The sequence below is a fragment of the Erpetoichthys calabaricus genome, chromosome 3 (genome assembly GCF_900747795.2).
Source record: "Erpetoichthys calabaricus chromosome 3, fErpCal1.3, whole genome shotgun sequence".
Lineage (NCBI taxonomy): Eukaryota > Metazoa > Chordata > Cladistia > Polypteriformes > Polypteridae > Erpetoichthys > Erpetoichthys calabaricus.
The window spans coordinates 190,001,904-190,015,551 of NC_041396.2; the positions used below are offsets into that span (position 1 = coordinate 190,001,904).

The 13,648-nt window shown below is 42.4% G+C and overlaps 1 protein-coding gene across 1 annotated transcript in view; it reads left to right on the forward strand.

Moving 5' to 3' along the window:
- The window catches only part of ostm1 (osteoclastogenesis associated transmembrane protein 1), a 42,226-nt gene that overhangs the window by 6,230 nt on the left and 22,348 nt on the right, over window positions 1-13,648 (forward strand). The window lies entirely within an intron of this gene.

Consider the following 13,648-nt stretch of genomic DNA (forward strand, 5'->3'; position numbering starts at 1 on the left):
GGTTCAGATAACCATTTAGTGTGTGAACTTATAATATTAATTTCTGATACTTCACAGATCAGTTTTGAAGGATCCAAGTTATATTGTATTTGCAAAATGAGATTAATATTTGTTGGTTCAGGTCAATCGAAAGTTTAAAGGTAACACTTGAGTGTATGTACTACAAAGATGCATCTATTGCTCTAATTCTGTTATGTAAAAATACATTAACAAAGGTTTCTTCTGATTTTGTTCACACTTTCAAAACATCAGTAAAGTGGTTATTAAGACCAAAAGTAGCCTTTGTTAAGGTCGTGTCACATGACAATATGAGTAATATTGTATACTGTAGTATTTACAGTACATTAAAGGGATGCCTAAGTAGATCATTTTTCATTCATAATTTTGTTTTCTTACTGCAAAAAACAAAACCTTTTTATAAATCAATTTTTACATTTTCACTGGAAACTGCTTTTTATGAACACTTAGCTAAATTAGAGAGTTTTCTTTGCAGCCATGACTGATAGGTCATCTTGTTTGTTGTTAATAAACTCAGTCTTACTGTATTGTAATAAAAACATTAATTACTTGTGCCAGAACCTTTAAAAATTTATTTGGCGTTTTTGATCTTTCTTGTTAATATGTAGCTGTTTTTTTTCTTTTGGGTGGCCAAGCAGTGCATTCAACACTGCTGCTTTGTTAATGCAGTGTCCAGGGTTCTTATTCCACACATTTCTTATCTGTCTGTAGTTTGCATGTTTTCCCATTTATACCAGTTTTTCTCTAGGTGGTCAGTTTTTCTCCATCATTACAACAACATGTATTTTGTGGTGTTTAGCAATTCCAAATTGGTCTAGTGTCTGTTTCTGAGCAAATAAAGTATGGTCTTACCATAGAAAGCATTTTTTACATCTTTAACATTCTATTCTGTTACTAACTCTATTTATAATAGGTGGTTATAGATTTGGGTTGTCAAAAGAGTAGTAGTAACGTCATAAATGTATGGCTACTATAACGATAAAGATTGTGGGTTTTAAATTTTTTCATTATTGAAATAATTTGACAAAACTTTCAGAGGAGACGCAAACCTGGAGATTTTCCTTTTCTATTTGATCCCACATGGAACTACTAAACTACAGTGTGTTTCTGTTCTCATGCTGCATTGAGTACACCCATTTGTTTCTAGTGCTAGAAGTATTTAGTGTGGCTCATACATCATGAGTTTACCTGGTAATAATAGTTTTGTTTTTTCTTTTCACTCTTTTAATATCGAAATATTACTCTGTTTCAATTGTAGTGTTTATTCTTTTGCTGCCTACCTACATACTGACAGATAAAGCCATCCGTGAGTAGGCTGACCCTCAAATTTTTAACGAGGATGCCATGAAAAATGCCCAATGTAGAAATTTTAAATGAAATTGGTTCTTGACAACACTTTTTGAAAGTAATGTTACAAGTAACCTAATACAATACTTGAAAAAAAAGTTTTGTTGCTGCATTACTGTAAGAGCTTATAAAAATTGAAAAGTTGTTTTATATCACACAAGTATTTCCTTTTTAAGACGTTGCCTAATGCTGCATAACATTGCGCACAAGTGCATTCCATTTGTTTGTTGACAGTTAGTGAGGAAGAAGCTAATTTCTTGCATAGTGTGCAGTCAAATAAAAAAAAAAAAAGAGAATAAAAATCTTAGGTATACATTTAGTCCTACATGTGCTGAGAGATTAATTTAATCTGCCTTGTTTTTGGATCACAGGGAGGTAGTGATCATCCCAGCAGCATTGAGTGTAAGACAAAAATAAAACATGTTATGTTAATTCATTGCCTGGCACAATTGTGCAGCCAGGCATATAATGTGTGATTTTTTTTTTTTTTTTTGGGCATGATTTTAAGACTAATTTGCAGTCGCCAAGTGACTTTTGTAAGTCGGCCCTCATTTCAACTTCATCAACCATCATTTCACATACAGTATGAGGGGGTTGCAATGCCATCTTCACAGTTGGGCTGTGTTACAATAGAAAGAATTTCTGTCATGTCAGAAATTTCAGTCGGCTGTCTTGTACTGTGATTAGTCTCACAACCTGATTTTCTGATGTTGCTATAAAATTTCATTGTGCATTGATCACAGTATATGGTACAGTGGGCATTGTCGTCATTCTCATTTTCACATTTTGTTTTAGAAGTCGTAAATATAATTTTGCAATTTACATAAAACTAAATACCAAAATACAAAAGTATCTTAGGAAACCTTTACTGAAAAAACCTGAAATACACACATCGGTACCTCTAATTCTCTCTACTAAATATTCTACATTTTCTATGCCTCAGCTATCCACTTGTCCATTGACACGTTGACTTTTTAAGAAACCTGTGGCCTATGTTGTTGGGTTTTTTATGGATAAAAACTGTCCGTCTGGGCCATGTACACACACAGTCTGAACACCCATGTCATGAGGTCTTAATCGGACCAAATGTGCTTACACATTGTGAACACACATAAAACTTGCAATTGTGCAGTGTGAATAGTCACTTGATCCCGATTTGTAAAAATTGCAGGGTATGCCCGGCATAACAGAAAACTAAATATAAAAAATCAGTCTAATTGTCATCCAGCTATTTGCTACAGATATTTTGAAAAAAGTGTGATCCGGTGACACCATAGCTAGTGTTGATATTGTAAATCTGTGGGGGCTTATTTTTGAGGATGGAAAAACAGGTTGGATGTTATCAGCATTCAACTCATATGAATTACTAAATACATTTTTAAAATGCAAGAAATTTACCAGATTTATCTGTGTTTTTGGTCATTTTTTTTAAGGATCCTATGTGGACTTAAGATTCAGTAACAAATGCTTGCCATTGAAATGTTCATCTTTTCATACAGAAAAAGAAATTGCAACAGAGAGTAACAAAGTATTTGTAATGCATTACATTTTGTAATATGTACTGTAACTCAAAAACATTTACACATTACAAAAAACAGTAATTTAAATTACTTTTCAAAGTAATGTTCCCACACACTGTTGGCTCATGATTTGCTTTAGTAATGTAGTGACTTGGCATTGATCTACCGAGCATGTGGCGGTGCAGCGCCGAGCCCTGATTGGAAGGTGACTGTGCAAGCTGACTATGTAATTGAGGACGGCCAGCAGGAGTGATAGCATAATGGGAACAATTGGCACAAACCAATGAGCGCAAAGAGAAGGCCCTCTGGAAAGAGATGAGAGAGAAGGAGTGCGGTGATAAACTTGAAACAGTAGTGTGGTTGCATCGTCAAGTGTCTTTTCATCAAAAAGGCAGTGTAGCTACATCTAGTATGGAATGTACTAAGTGAAGCCTATGTAAGTTTGCCATTGAGAAATAACACAACCTTTAAGTATAGAAAGTAACTGAAGCTTAACATTAGAAAGATACAATCATAGAGGAAACCTTTTTCCTTTTTATGCCATTTATCATGCATGTGTAATAACTTTTTTCTGAATTTTTGTGATTTGTTCCTTTTTAAGTTTTCCGTAAACTTTTTAAAACAAACTTTTTTGGACTGAGAAATTTCTTTTGTTACACATTTGACTCATGCTGAAATCCTCCTTTACTAACTCAGTTGCTGCTTGAATTTGGGAACCTGGAAAAGACACAGCTACACTTTTAGTTTGAAACTACCTGTTTAATCTTTACGTTGGCTCACAACAAAAGAATTCATCGACAACTTGAAAGTCTTAACAGGCACTGTAATGCTCGCATGCTTTGGCACATTAGCTGATCAGAGTTCAACTTTTGAAAAGACTGAAAGCCCTCTTTTTTTCTGACTGTCTAAACGAAGAGAAAAGAATATAAATACTTTAAAGGGAGCATTCCTAGTGCATGATTGAAATATATCCTCACAAAAGTCTGAACGATTATCCAGAAGACTGAGACACAACAAAGAGAGAGCATCTCCATGATGACAGTAAGTTGCTCACAATTCCAGTGCAGCCCAGGCTATTTTCTGGATGACTGTTATTGGTAAACATTTTGCAATAATGCATTAATTCCAAGCTGGATACTGATGTGCATCAAGAACAGATAAAAGCAGAAGTGGGCTTGTTAATGGGTGCAAATATCCTTATAGCCTTGGAGCCAAGGCAAGTCATACACAGTAAAGGTGAAGGTCCTTATGTTGTGAAGATGACTCTTCGATGGATTGTAAGTGATCTGCTAAAGTGGTCAGATAATGAAAGACTGCAATGATATACAGTCAGTTGTGTGTCAATAATGGAAACCGAACAAATGTTACTCCAGCAATACAATACAGACTTTCAGAGCACAGCTGCAATAAGTTCATGCTCATAGTCTTAGAGTCTGCAAAATTAGTGGATGGACCCTATTGCTTAAATCTGGCTTTGAAAGATGAGACACTTAAAATGGTAAACAATTGTTGCATTGCAGAGCAGGGTGCCATTGGCCACAAGAGAAAACTTAAAAAGAGCCTAACATTCCATGAGGACATCTTAGATAAGTGATATGCTATTAAAGTACCCACTGTGCAATTATCACTCAATGAAGACAGAGTGTGGTACATTCCTGACCATGCAGGATATCATCCGAGAAAAATATTAGTGTGTTTTTGATTATACAGCCACTTATCAAGGGATTTAACTGAATGAACAGTTCCTGAAAGGCCCTGCCTTAACTAATACTCTCATTGGAGTTCTTACCAGATTCAGAGAGCTGCCAGTAGCATTAATAGCAGATGTTAAATCAGTTTTTTTTTTTTACTGAGTACAGGTTGCAAATGAAGATACTGAATCACAGACTAGAGGAATTACAGTGAAATACACTGTATCTCTTTGGTGCTGCTACTTCACTCAAAAGCTTTTTATGCTTTATAAAGAACAGTTGAGGATGCAAGAGACACAGTTTCCAAAGAAGCAATTAACACTGTGCTTCACAATTTCTGTGTTGATGACTGTCAGTAGTCCGTTGCTACCGAAGAACAAGCCATAAAATTGTCCAGAGAACCCTTGTGTTTCAAAGGAGGATTTCACCTGACTAATATCCTTATATATAATATGCTATCGTGGCTGTTCGTCTGTCTGTCCACGATTTTAAATCACCTGCAGCTCGCTAACCGTTTGACCTACTGACCTGAAATTTGGTATACATATACTTTGTGATGTCTGCTTTCGGGGTGATGATTGACCTCCAAGGTTATTCCTCTTTTTTTTTTTTTTTTTTTTTTTTTTTTTTTTTTTTATTTTATTGTAGGATCAACTGTTGGCAGCGGCCAGCAGGGGGGCTGTTCGGCGCATGCGTACAGGCTCCATTCTTATTCCTACCACCTTTGCTGTCACTTCCCGTACCTCTTCATATCCTAAATCATTCTTGAGGCAGATTGAAGATAAGTGCCAGTTTAAGTGAAAAATAAAATAAAATGTAAGTCAGTGTTTGTGTTGCAATTACTTAGTAATCAGTTTTAACGCAAAAACATGCTGACAAAAGAAGAGAAGAAGTGGGCCGCTAGGGTGGAGAAAAGAAGAGCTGCTCAGGAAGCAGCAAGCACATCAACCTCTGAGTAAACGAATGCTAAACGTAGAGTGAGAGGATGAAAACTAGGAATGCTCAAGTCAAGTGTATTCACAGCACGTTATCGTGCAGTGTGCCGTTACTGGAATGTGAGTAATGGCAGAACAGTCTTGTTGTCCATACTTGAAGACAGTTATTGAGCAAAAGGACTGATTGCGAGAGCCCTAGGAGTTCAATGGTGCACACAAACTGACAGTTTCAAGTTCCAGATAAAGTTATAAGATAAGCCGACTACAAGATGTAGTATTCTGTCAGTTGTCAGTTCAGTATGTGACCCACTTGGATTATTAGCACCAGTTGTCTTGCCTGATAAGCTTATCTTAAGAGACCTGTGTAAGGAGAAGCATGAATGGGATGAAGAAGTGGATGTTATGTATGTCCAGCAATGGAGAAAATGGATGGACAATTTGCAGCTACTTGTGGATTACAATGTAAGCAGGCGCATCAAACCCACAGGGTTTGGACACGTAAAATCTGCACAAATGCATAATTTTGGAGACTCCTCTGAAGATGGATATGGCACTACTTCTTATCTTTTTTAACTTAGAAAAATGTAAGAGAGATTGTTAATTTTTAATAGGAATGTCAAGAGTGGCACCACTGAAACTTCTAACTAGACCAATGCAAGAATTAACAGATGCTGTGGGAGCAGTGAAAATAGATTAGATGCTAAAACGTGAACTGTAAATTCCCCTGCCAACCTTTTGGGCTAATAGCATCACTGTTAAGGCGCATTGCAAATGAAAGTGCTCGTTACAAAACCTATGCTGCCAACAGAGTCACAGTGGTAAGGGAGCACTCTCAGCCCTAACACTGAAGGTATGGCACATCAGCATTAAATCCAGCAGACCAAGCATCAAGAGGATTGACCATAGATTCAAGACATGGATTCAAGGCCCAGGCTTCCTGCTAAAGCCAGAACACAAGGGGCCAAAAGGACCAGAACAAATGAATATTTCTCTTACTGAAGAATGTTTAGTACTTGCTCTTTTTACCTGTCTGCAAAGAAAAACAGCACTGGAAAGACCCGTTAATAAATGAGATTTGTCTGCTCCAAGAAACCACAACTAATTGAAATGATAGGTTTTAAATTTTGTGTGCTTAAACTTGTCTTTGTAAATTTACATTTAAGATTATATTTAAGTGTTCATAAATAAGTTCAGGCTCTTACCCAAGTAATGTAGTAATTGTCTTTTCTCTCAGCATAAACAATTAGGGGCTGGATATGTAAGAGCCATTTTTTTGTTAGGTTATGTTAATTTGACAGTAGTATTTTCTTAATTATGTTAAAATGTTTGCTTATGTATTAGTGCATAGTCTATGGGAGGTTCTATTATAACTAAGAAAAGGTAAATTGAGAATGGAATATTCTAATTATTTTTTGTCATTCTGACTGAAGACTACAGTAATCCCTCCTCCATCGCGGGGGTTGCGTTCCAGAGCCACCCGCGAAATAAGAAAATCCGCGAAGTAGAAACCATATGTTTATATGGTTATTTTTATATTGTCATGCTTGGGTCACAGATTTGCGCAGAAACACAGGAGGTTGTAGAGAGACAGGAACGTTATTCAAACACTGCAAACAAACATTTGTCTCTCTTTCAAAAGTTTAAACTGTGCTCCATGACAAGACAGAGATGACAGTTCTGTCTCACAATTAAAAGAATGCAAACATATCATCCTCTTCAAAGGAAACAGAGTAAAGCAAACAAATCAATAGGGCTGTTTGGCTCTTAAGTATGCGAAGCACCGCCGGTACAAAGCTGTTGAAGGCGGCAGCTCACACCCCCTCCGTCAGGAGCAGGGAGAGAGCGAGAGAGAGAGAGACAGACAGACAAAGTCAAAAATCAATACGTGCCCTTTGAGCTTTTAAGTATGCGAAGCACCGTGCAGCATACTTAAAAGCTGCACACAGAAGGTAGCAACGTGAAGATAATCTTTCAGCATTTTTAGACGAGCGTCCGTATCGTCTAGGTGTGCGAACAGCCTCCCTGCTCACACCCCCTACGTCAGGATCACAGATAGTCAGCGCAAGAGAGAGAGAAAAGTAAGTTGGGTAGCTTCTCAGCCATCTGCCAATAGCGTCCCTTGTATGAAATCAACTGGGCAAACCAACTGAGGAAGCATGTACCAGAAATTAAAAGACCTATTGTCCGCAGAAATCCGCGAACCAGCAAAAAATCCGCGATATATATTTAAATATGCTTACATATAAAATCCGCGATAGAGTGAAGCCGCGAAAGGCGAAGCGCGATATAGCGAGGGATCACTGTATTTCAGTTTATGATCTGCCTTGCAGTTGGTAAGGTGTGGAGGGCAAACCGTTTCAAACCATATAAATAGAATGTACTAGATGAAGCCTATGTAAGTTTGCCATTGAGAAATAACACAACTTAAGTATAGAAAGGGCTCACCACCTATGGGAGGGGCCAAGGAGGTCGGGTGCAGTGTGAGTTGGGTGGTGGCCGAAGGCGGGGACCTTGGCGGTCCGATCCTTGGCTACAGAAGCTGGCTCTTGGGACGTGGAATGTCACCTCTCTGAAGGGGAAGGAGCCTGAGCTAGTGCGCGAAGTTGAGAGGTTCCGGCTAGGATATAGTCGGACTCGCCTCGACGCACAGCTTGGACTCTGGAACCAATCTCCTTGAGAGGGGCTGGACTCTGTACCACTCTGGAGTTTCCCCCGGTGAGAGGCGCCGAGCGGGTGTGGGCATACTTATTGCCCCCCGACTTGGAGCCTGTACATTGGGGTTTACCCCGGTGGACAAGAGGGTAGCCTCCCTTCGCCTTCGGGTGGGGGGACGGGTCCTAACTGTTGTTTGTGCGTATGCACCGAACAGCAGTTCAGAGTACCCACCCTTCTTGGAGTCCCTGGAGGGGGTGCTAGAGGGCATACCTTCTGGGGACTCCCTCGTTCTGCTGGGAGACTTCAATGCTCACGTGGGCAATGACAGTGAGACCTGGAAGGGCGTGATTGGGAGGAATGGCCCCCCCGATCTGAACCCGAGCGGTGTTTTGTTATTGGACTTCTGTGCTCGTCACGGATTGTCCATAACGAACACCATGTTCAAGCATAGGGGTGTTCATATGTGCACTTGGCACCAGGACACCCTGGCCTCAGTTCGATGATCGACTTTGTGGTCGTGTCGTCGGACTTGCGGCCACATGTCTTGGTCACTCGGGTGAAGAGAGGGGCGGAGCTGTCAACTGATCACCACCTGGTAGTGAGTTGGCTTCGATGGTGGGGGAGGATGCCGGTCAGGCGTGGTAGGCCCAAACGTGTTGTGAGGGTCTGCTGGGAACGTCTGGCAGAGCCCCCTGTCAGAAGTAGCTTCAACTCCCACCTCCGGCAGAACTTCGACCACATCCCGAGGGAGGTGGGGGACATTGAGTCTGAATGGGCCTTGTTCCGTGCCTCTATTGTTGAGGCAGCTGACCGGAGCTGTGGCCGCAAGGTGGTCGGTGCCTGTCGTGGCGGCAATCCCCGAACCCGTTGGTGGACACCGGCGGTGAAGGATGCCGTCAAGCTGAAGAAGGAGTCCTACAGGACCCTTTTGTCCTGTGGGACCCTGGAGGCAGCTGATAGGTACCGGCAGGCCAAGCGGAATGCGGCTTTGGTGGTTGCTGAGGCAGAAACTCGGGTGTGGGAGGAGTTTGGGGAGGCCATGGAGAACGACTTTCGGACGGCTTCAAGGAGATTCTGGTCCACCATCCGGCGTCTCAGGAAGGGGAGGCAGTGTAGTGTCAACACTGTATATGGTGGGGATGGTGCGCTGCTGACCTCTACTCGGGACGTTGTGGGTCGTGGAGTACTTCGAAAACCTCCTCAATCCCGTTAACATGCCTTCCAATGAGGAAGCAGAGCCTGGGGACTCAGAGGTGGGCTCCCCCATCTCTGGGACTGAGGTCAACGAGGTGGTCAAAAAACTCCTTGGTGGCAGGGCCCCGGGGGTGGATGAGATACGCCCGGAGTTCCTCAAGGCTCTGGATGTTGTAGGACTGTCTTGGTTGACACGCCTCTGCAACATCGCATGGACATCAGGGACAGTGCCTCTGGATTGGCAGACCGGGGTGGTAGTCCCCCTCTTTAAGAAGGGGGATCGGAGGGTGTGTTCCAACTACAGAGGGATCACACTCCTCAGCCTCCCTGGAAAAGTCTATTCAGGGGTCCTGGAGAGGAGGGTCCGTCGGATAGTCGAGCCTCGGATTCAGGAGAAACAGTGTGGTTTTCGTCCTGGTCGCGGAACAGTGGACCAGCTCTATACCCTTAGCAGGGTCCTGGAGGGTGCATGGGAGTTTGCCCAACCAGTCTACATGTGTTTTGTGGACTTGGAAAAGGCATTCGACCGTGTCCCTCGGGGAATCCTGTGGGGGGTACTCCGAGAGTATGGGGTACCGGCCCCCCTGATAAGGGCTGTTCGGTCCCTGTACGATCGGTGCCAGAGCTTGGTCCGCATTGCCGGCAGTAAGTCAAACCCGTTTCCAGTGAGAGTTGGACTCCGCCAGGGCTGCCCTTTGTCACCGATTCTGTTCATAACTTTTATGGACAGAATTTCTAGGCGCAGCCAGGGCGTTGAGGGGGTCCGGTTTGGTGGGCTCAGGATTGGGTCACTGCTTTTTGCAGATGATGTTGTCCTGTTTGCTTCATCAGGCCGTGATCTTCAGCTCTCTCTGGATCGGTTCACAGCCGAGTGTGAAGCGGCTGGGATGAGAATCAGCACCTCCAAATCCGAGACCATGGTCCTCGGCCGGAAAAGGGTGGAGCGCCCTCTCAAGGTTGGTAGCGAGATCCTGCCCCAAGTGGAGGAGTTCAAGTATCTCGGGGTCTTGTTCACGAGTGAGGAAACAATGGAGCGTGAGATCGACAGGCGGATCGGTCTGTCGTGGTGAAAAAGGAGCTGAGCCGCAAGGCGAAGCTCTCAATTTACCAGTCGATCTATGTTCCTACCCTCACCTATGGTCATGAGCTATGGGTAGTGACCGAAAGAACGAGATCGCGAATACAAGCGGCTGAAATGAGTTTCCTCCGCAGGGTGTCTGGGCTTTCCCTTAAAGATAGGGTGAGAAGCTCAGTCATCCGGGAGGGGCTCAGAGTAGAGCCGCTGCTCCTCCGCATCGAGAGGAGTCAGATGAGGTGGCTCGGGCATCTGATCAGGATGCCTCCTGGACACCTCCCTGGTGAGGTGTTCCGGGCACGTCTAACCGGGAGGAGGCCCCGGGGAAGACCCAGGACACGTTGGAGGGACTGTGTCTCTCGACTGGCCTGGGAACGCCTTGGGATTCTCCCGGAAGAGCTAGAAGAAGTGGCCGGGGAGAGGGAAGTCTGGGCATCTCTGCTCAACCTGCTGCCCCCGCGACCCGACCTCGGATAAGCGGGAGACAATGGATGGATGGATGGAAGTATAGAAAGTAACTGAGTTTAACACAAGAAAAATAAAATTGTAGAAGAAACACTTTTTCCTTTTTTGCCATTTATTCTGATTAATCCATAGGCTTTGGATCTATCCTTTGATTGTAATGGATAAGGATAAAGTTGTCTATCCAAACATTCATCAGTTTTTTATCTGACTTCTTGAGTTCAGGGTCACTAGGAGCGGTTGCCTATTCCGGCTGCACTGGACACAAGTGTAACATAAGTTTAATATGTCGCTGTCCTCTGAACAAAAATATTTTATAAATCTACTTTTCTTTCTACTCACATGCACAGTGGACACAGATTTAGCACAGGGGCTCATCATTTAGAACTGCTAAGCAAGCATTTTAAGACAAGACAAGGACAACTGTGAAATGGGCAGTCAGACTGATGACCATTGTATACTATTTCTGTGTGTCAAACTCGACATGAAACTGTATCCTCTTTGCCTTGTTTGGAATGGCATGATTCACCTAAGTGGGGGCCTGCACATGAAAGAATATAAAGCCTTGGAACATTGTCCGGCACACCTTTGAAGCCAATGGACGGATGGGAGATAACTTCATCCGATCCGGAAAATCCTTCCAACACAGCGACGAAAACGGCAGGCTCTGTACATCGGGCCCCAACTCCCGAACTGGGTCTTGTCATGACTTCCTTCATTTGTTATGCAGTGTAAACCGTAATTAAAGAAAGCTAAGTTTTTTCTCCTATGTGATTTCTTACTGCCGTATCACTAAGGGAGGGGTATCACCTTTTTATATTATATCTATACAAGTAACTATTATATCTATGCCAGTAACGGTGCACTGCACAATAACGTGCTGAGAATACACTTGACTTGAGCATTCATAGTTTTCATCCTCCTTCTCTGTATGTTTAGCATTCGTTTGCTCAGAAGTTGATGTGTTTGCTGCTTCCTGAGCAGCGGCCCACTTCTTCTCTTCTTCCATTGGCATGTTTTCACATTAAAACTGATTAAGTCAGTGTTTGTGTTGCAATTACTTAGTACATTTTCTTTCATTTTTCACTTAAACTGGCACTTAAGTCCTCAATCTGCCTCAAGAATGATTTAAGATATGAAGAGGTAGGGGAAGTGACCGCGAAGGTGGTAGGGATGAGAACGGCCGCCCTGCTAGTCGCTGCCGAGAGTTGATTCTACAATAAAATAAAAAGAGGAATAACCTTGGAGGTCAATCATCACCCCGAAAGCGGATAGTAGACGTCACATAGTATATGTGTACCAAATTCTGGGTCAAACGGTTAGCGAGCTACAGGTGATTTAAAATCCTGGACAGACAAATGAACAGCCATGGTAGCATATTATATATAAAGACTAGTTGATTACCCAGTGGCTTCGCTCACTGAGTGCAAGGGAAAAAAATAAAATGTAGTCTATAAGTTATTAAACAGTAAAACATTAACATTTAAGAAGTAAAGATACATTGAGCACTACTGGAGTGGTTTCGGGTAAACCTACATTTTAAAGGCACTATAACACAACAGGTAAGTAGTAGATCCCTTGTGAAAGGTGCTACACGATTGCTGTGGTATAGAAATTACATTTTCTATGTGATCGTCCAAATTTTTGCCTGACAACCTTGCACTACATGCCTGTGATTTACTTGTTAAAATAATTAATCACAACAGCAACCTTGAATGTTGTGGGGTTTTAGTGACCTGAACTCACCTTAAGGGACAGTAAGTAGTTGTGCAGGGCAATTTACAAACGGAGTCCTGTTTCGATGGCGCCGATTACAGTCATTGGCAAAGATTTCCACTCTCCCAGGAGCCAACGGGGGACTTGAAGTGTCACAAACAGTGCGAGAAGAGAGGACGCTGCCCGAAACTGCGAAGCTCTCGACTCGGTGGAGCAGCCTGACATTCCGCATCTCCCAGCGTCCACTTTGTTCTCACGACCCTTCGCAGCTGAAGGCGGTCTCGTCTTCACATTGTTTACAGCTCGGCACAGATAAAAAGTAGAAAGACGCAAAGCTGTTTTCCTCATCTCTTCTACTATCAAGTACTGCCAACTAAAAAAAAGTTACAATGTGGCAGTTTCTGCAACAGTCACATGGACGAATAAATAAAACTTCTCTGTCAGAACGTGCCTGGCGGCAGATGGCTCAGTGCTGTAGTCCAGACAGGAGGGGTGGGAGAGGGCTATGCGGGGCGCACGCAAATAATAACAATTCGTAAAGACGATATAAAAATGGCGTCCACAAATGAAGTAATTAGTTCCTGTATTATAATATGTTCTGTGGTCATAGGTAATTTCCATATCGTGTGGTCATACGTAATTTCCGTTTCAAATACGAAAATAATTATATATATGTAATTATAGTTTTGGGTTATGTAACAAGCTGCAATTATAAAAGTACTCATTCCAACAAGGGAGCTAGCGCCCCCTGCTGGATACAAGGCAGGAAACATCCTTGGGCAGGTTGCGATGCTCACACACATCCACACGTACTCAATTTAGAGTTATTAGAAAATGTAATCTACATGCCTTTAGGTTGTGGTAGAATACCAGACTGTTCATTTTAGCCTTTTCACAGGCAATGTAACCACAATTGTTGCAGCAACTTTTCATGGAATTGGCTATCTGTGCACACATGGCTAGTCCACAGTTTTCAAATTAAGCAGCTCAGTTTGTGCAGATTTTTTTAATGTTTCAAAAAGTCTACATTAGTTA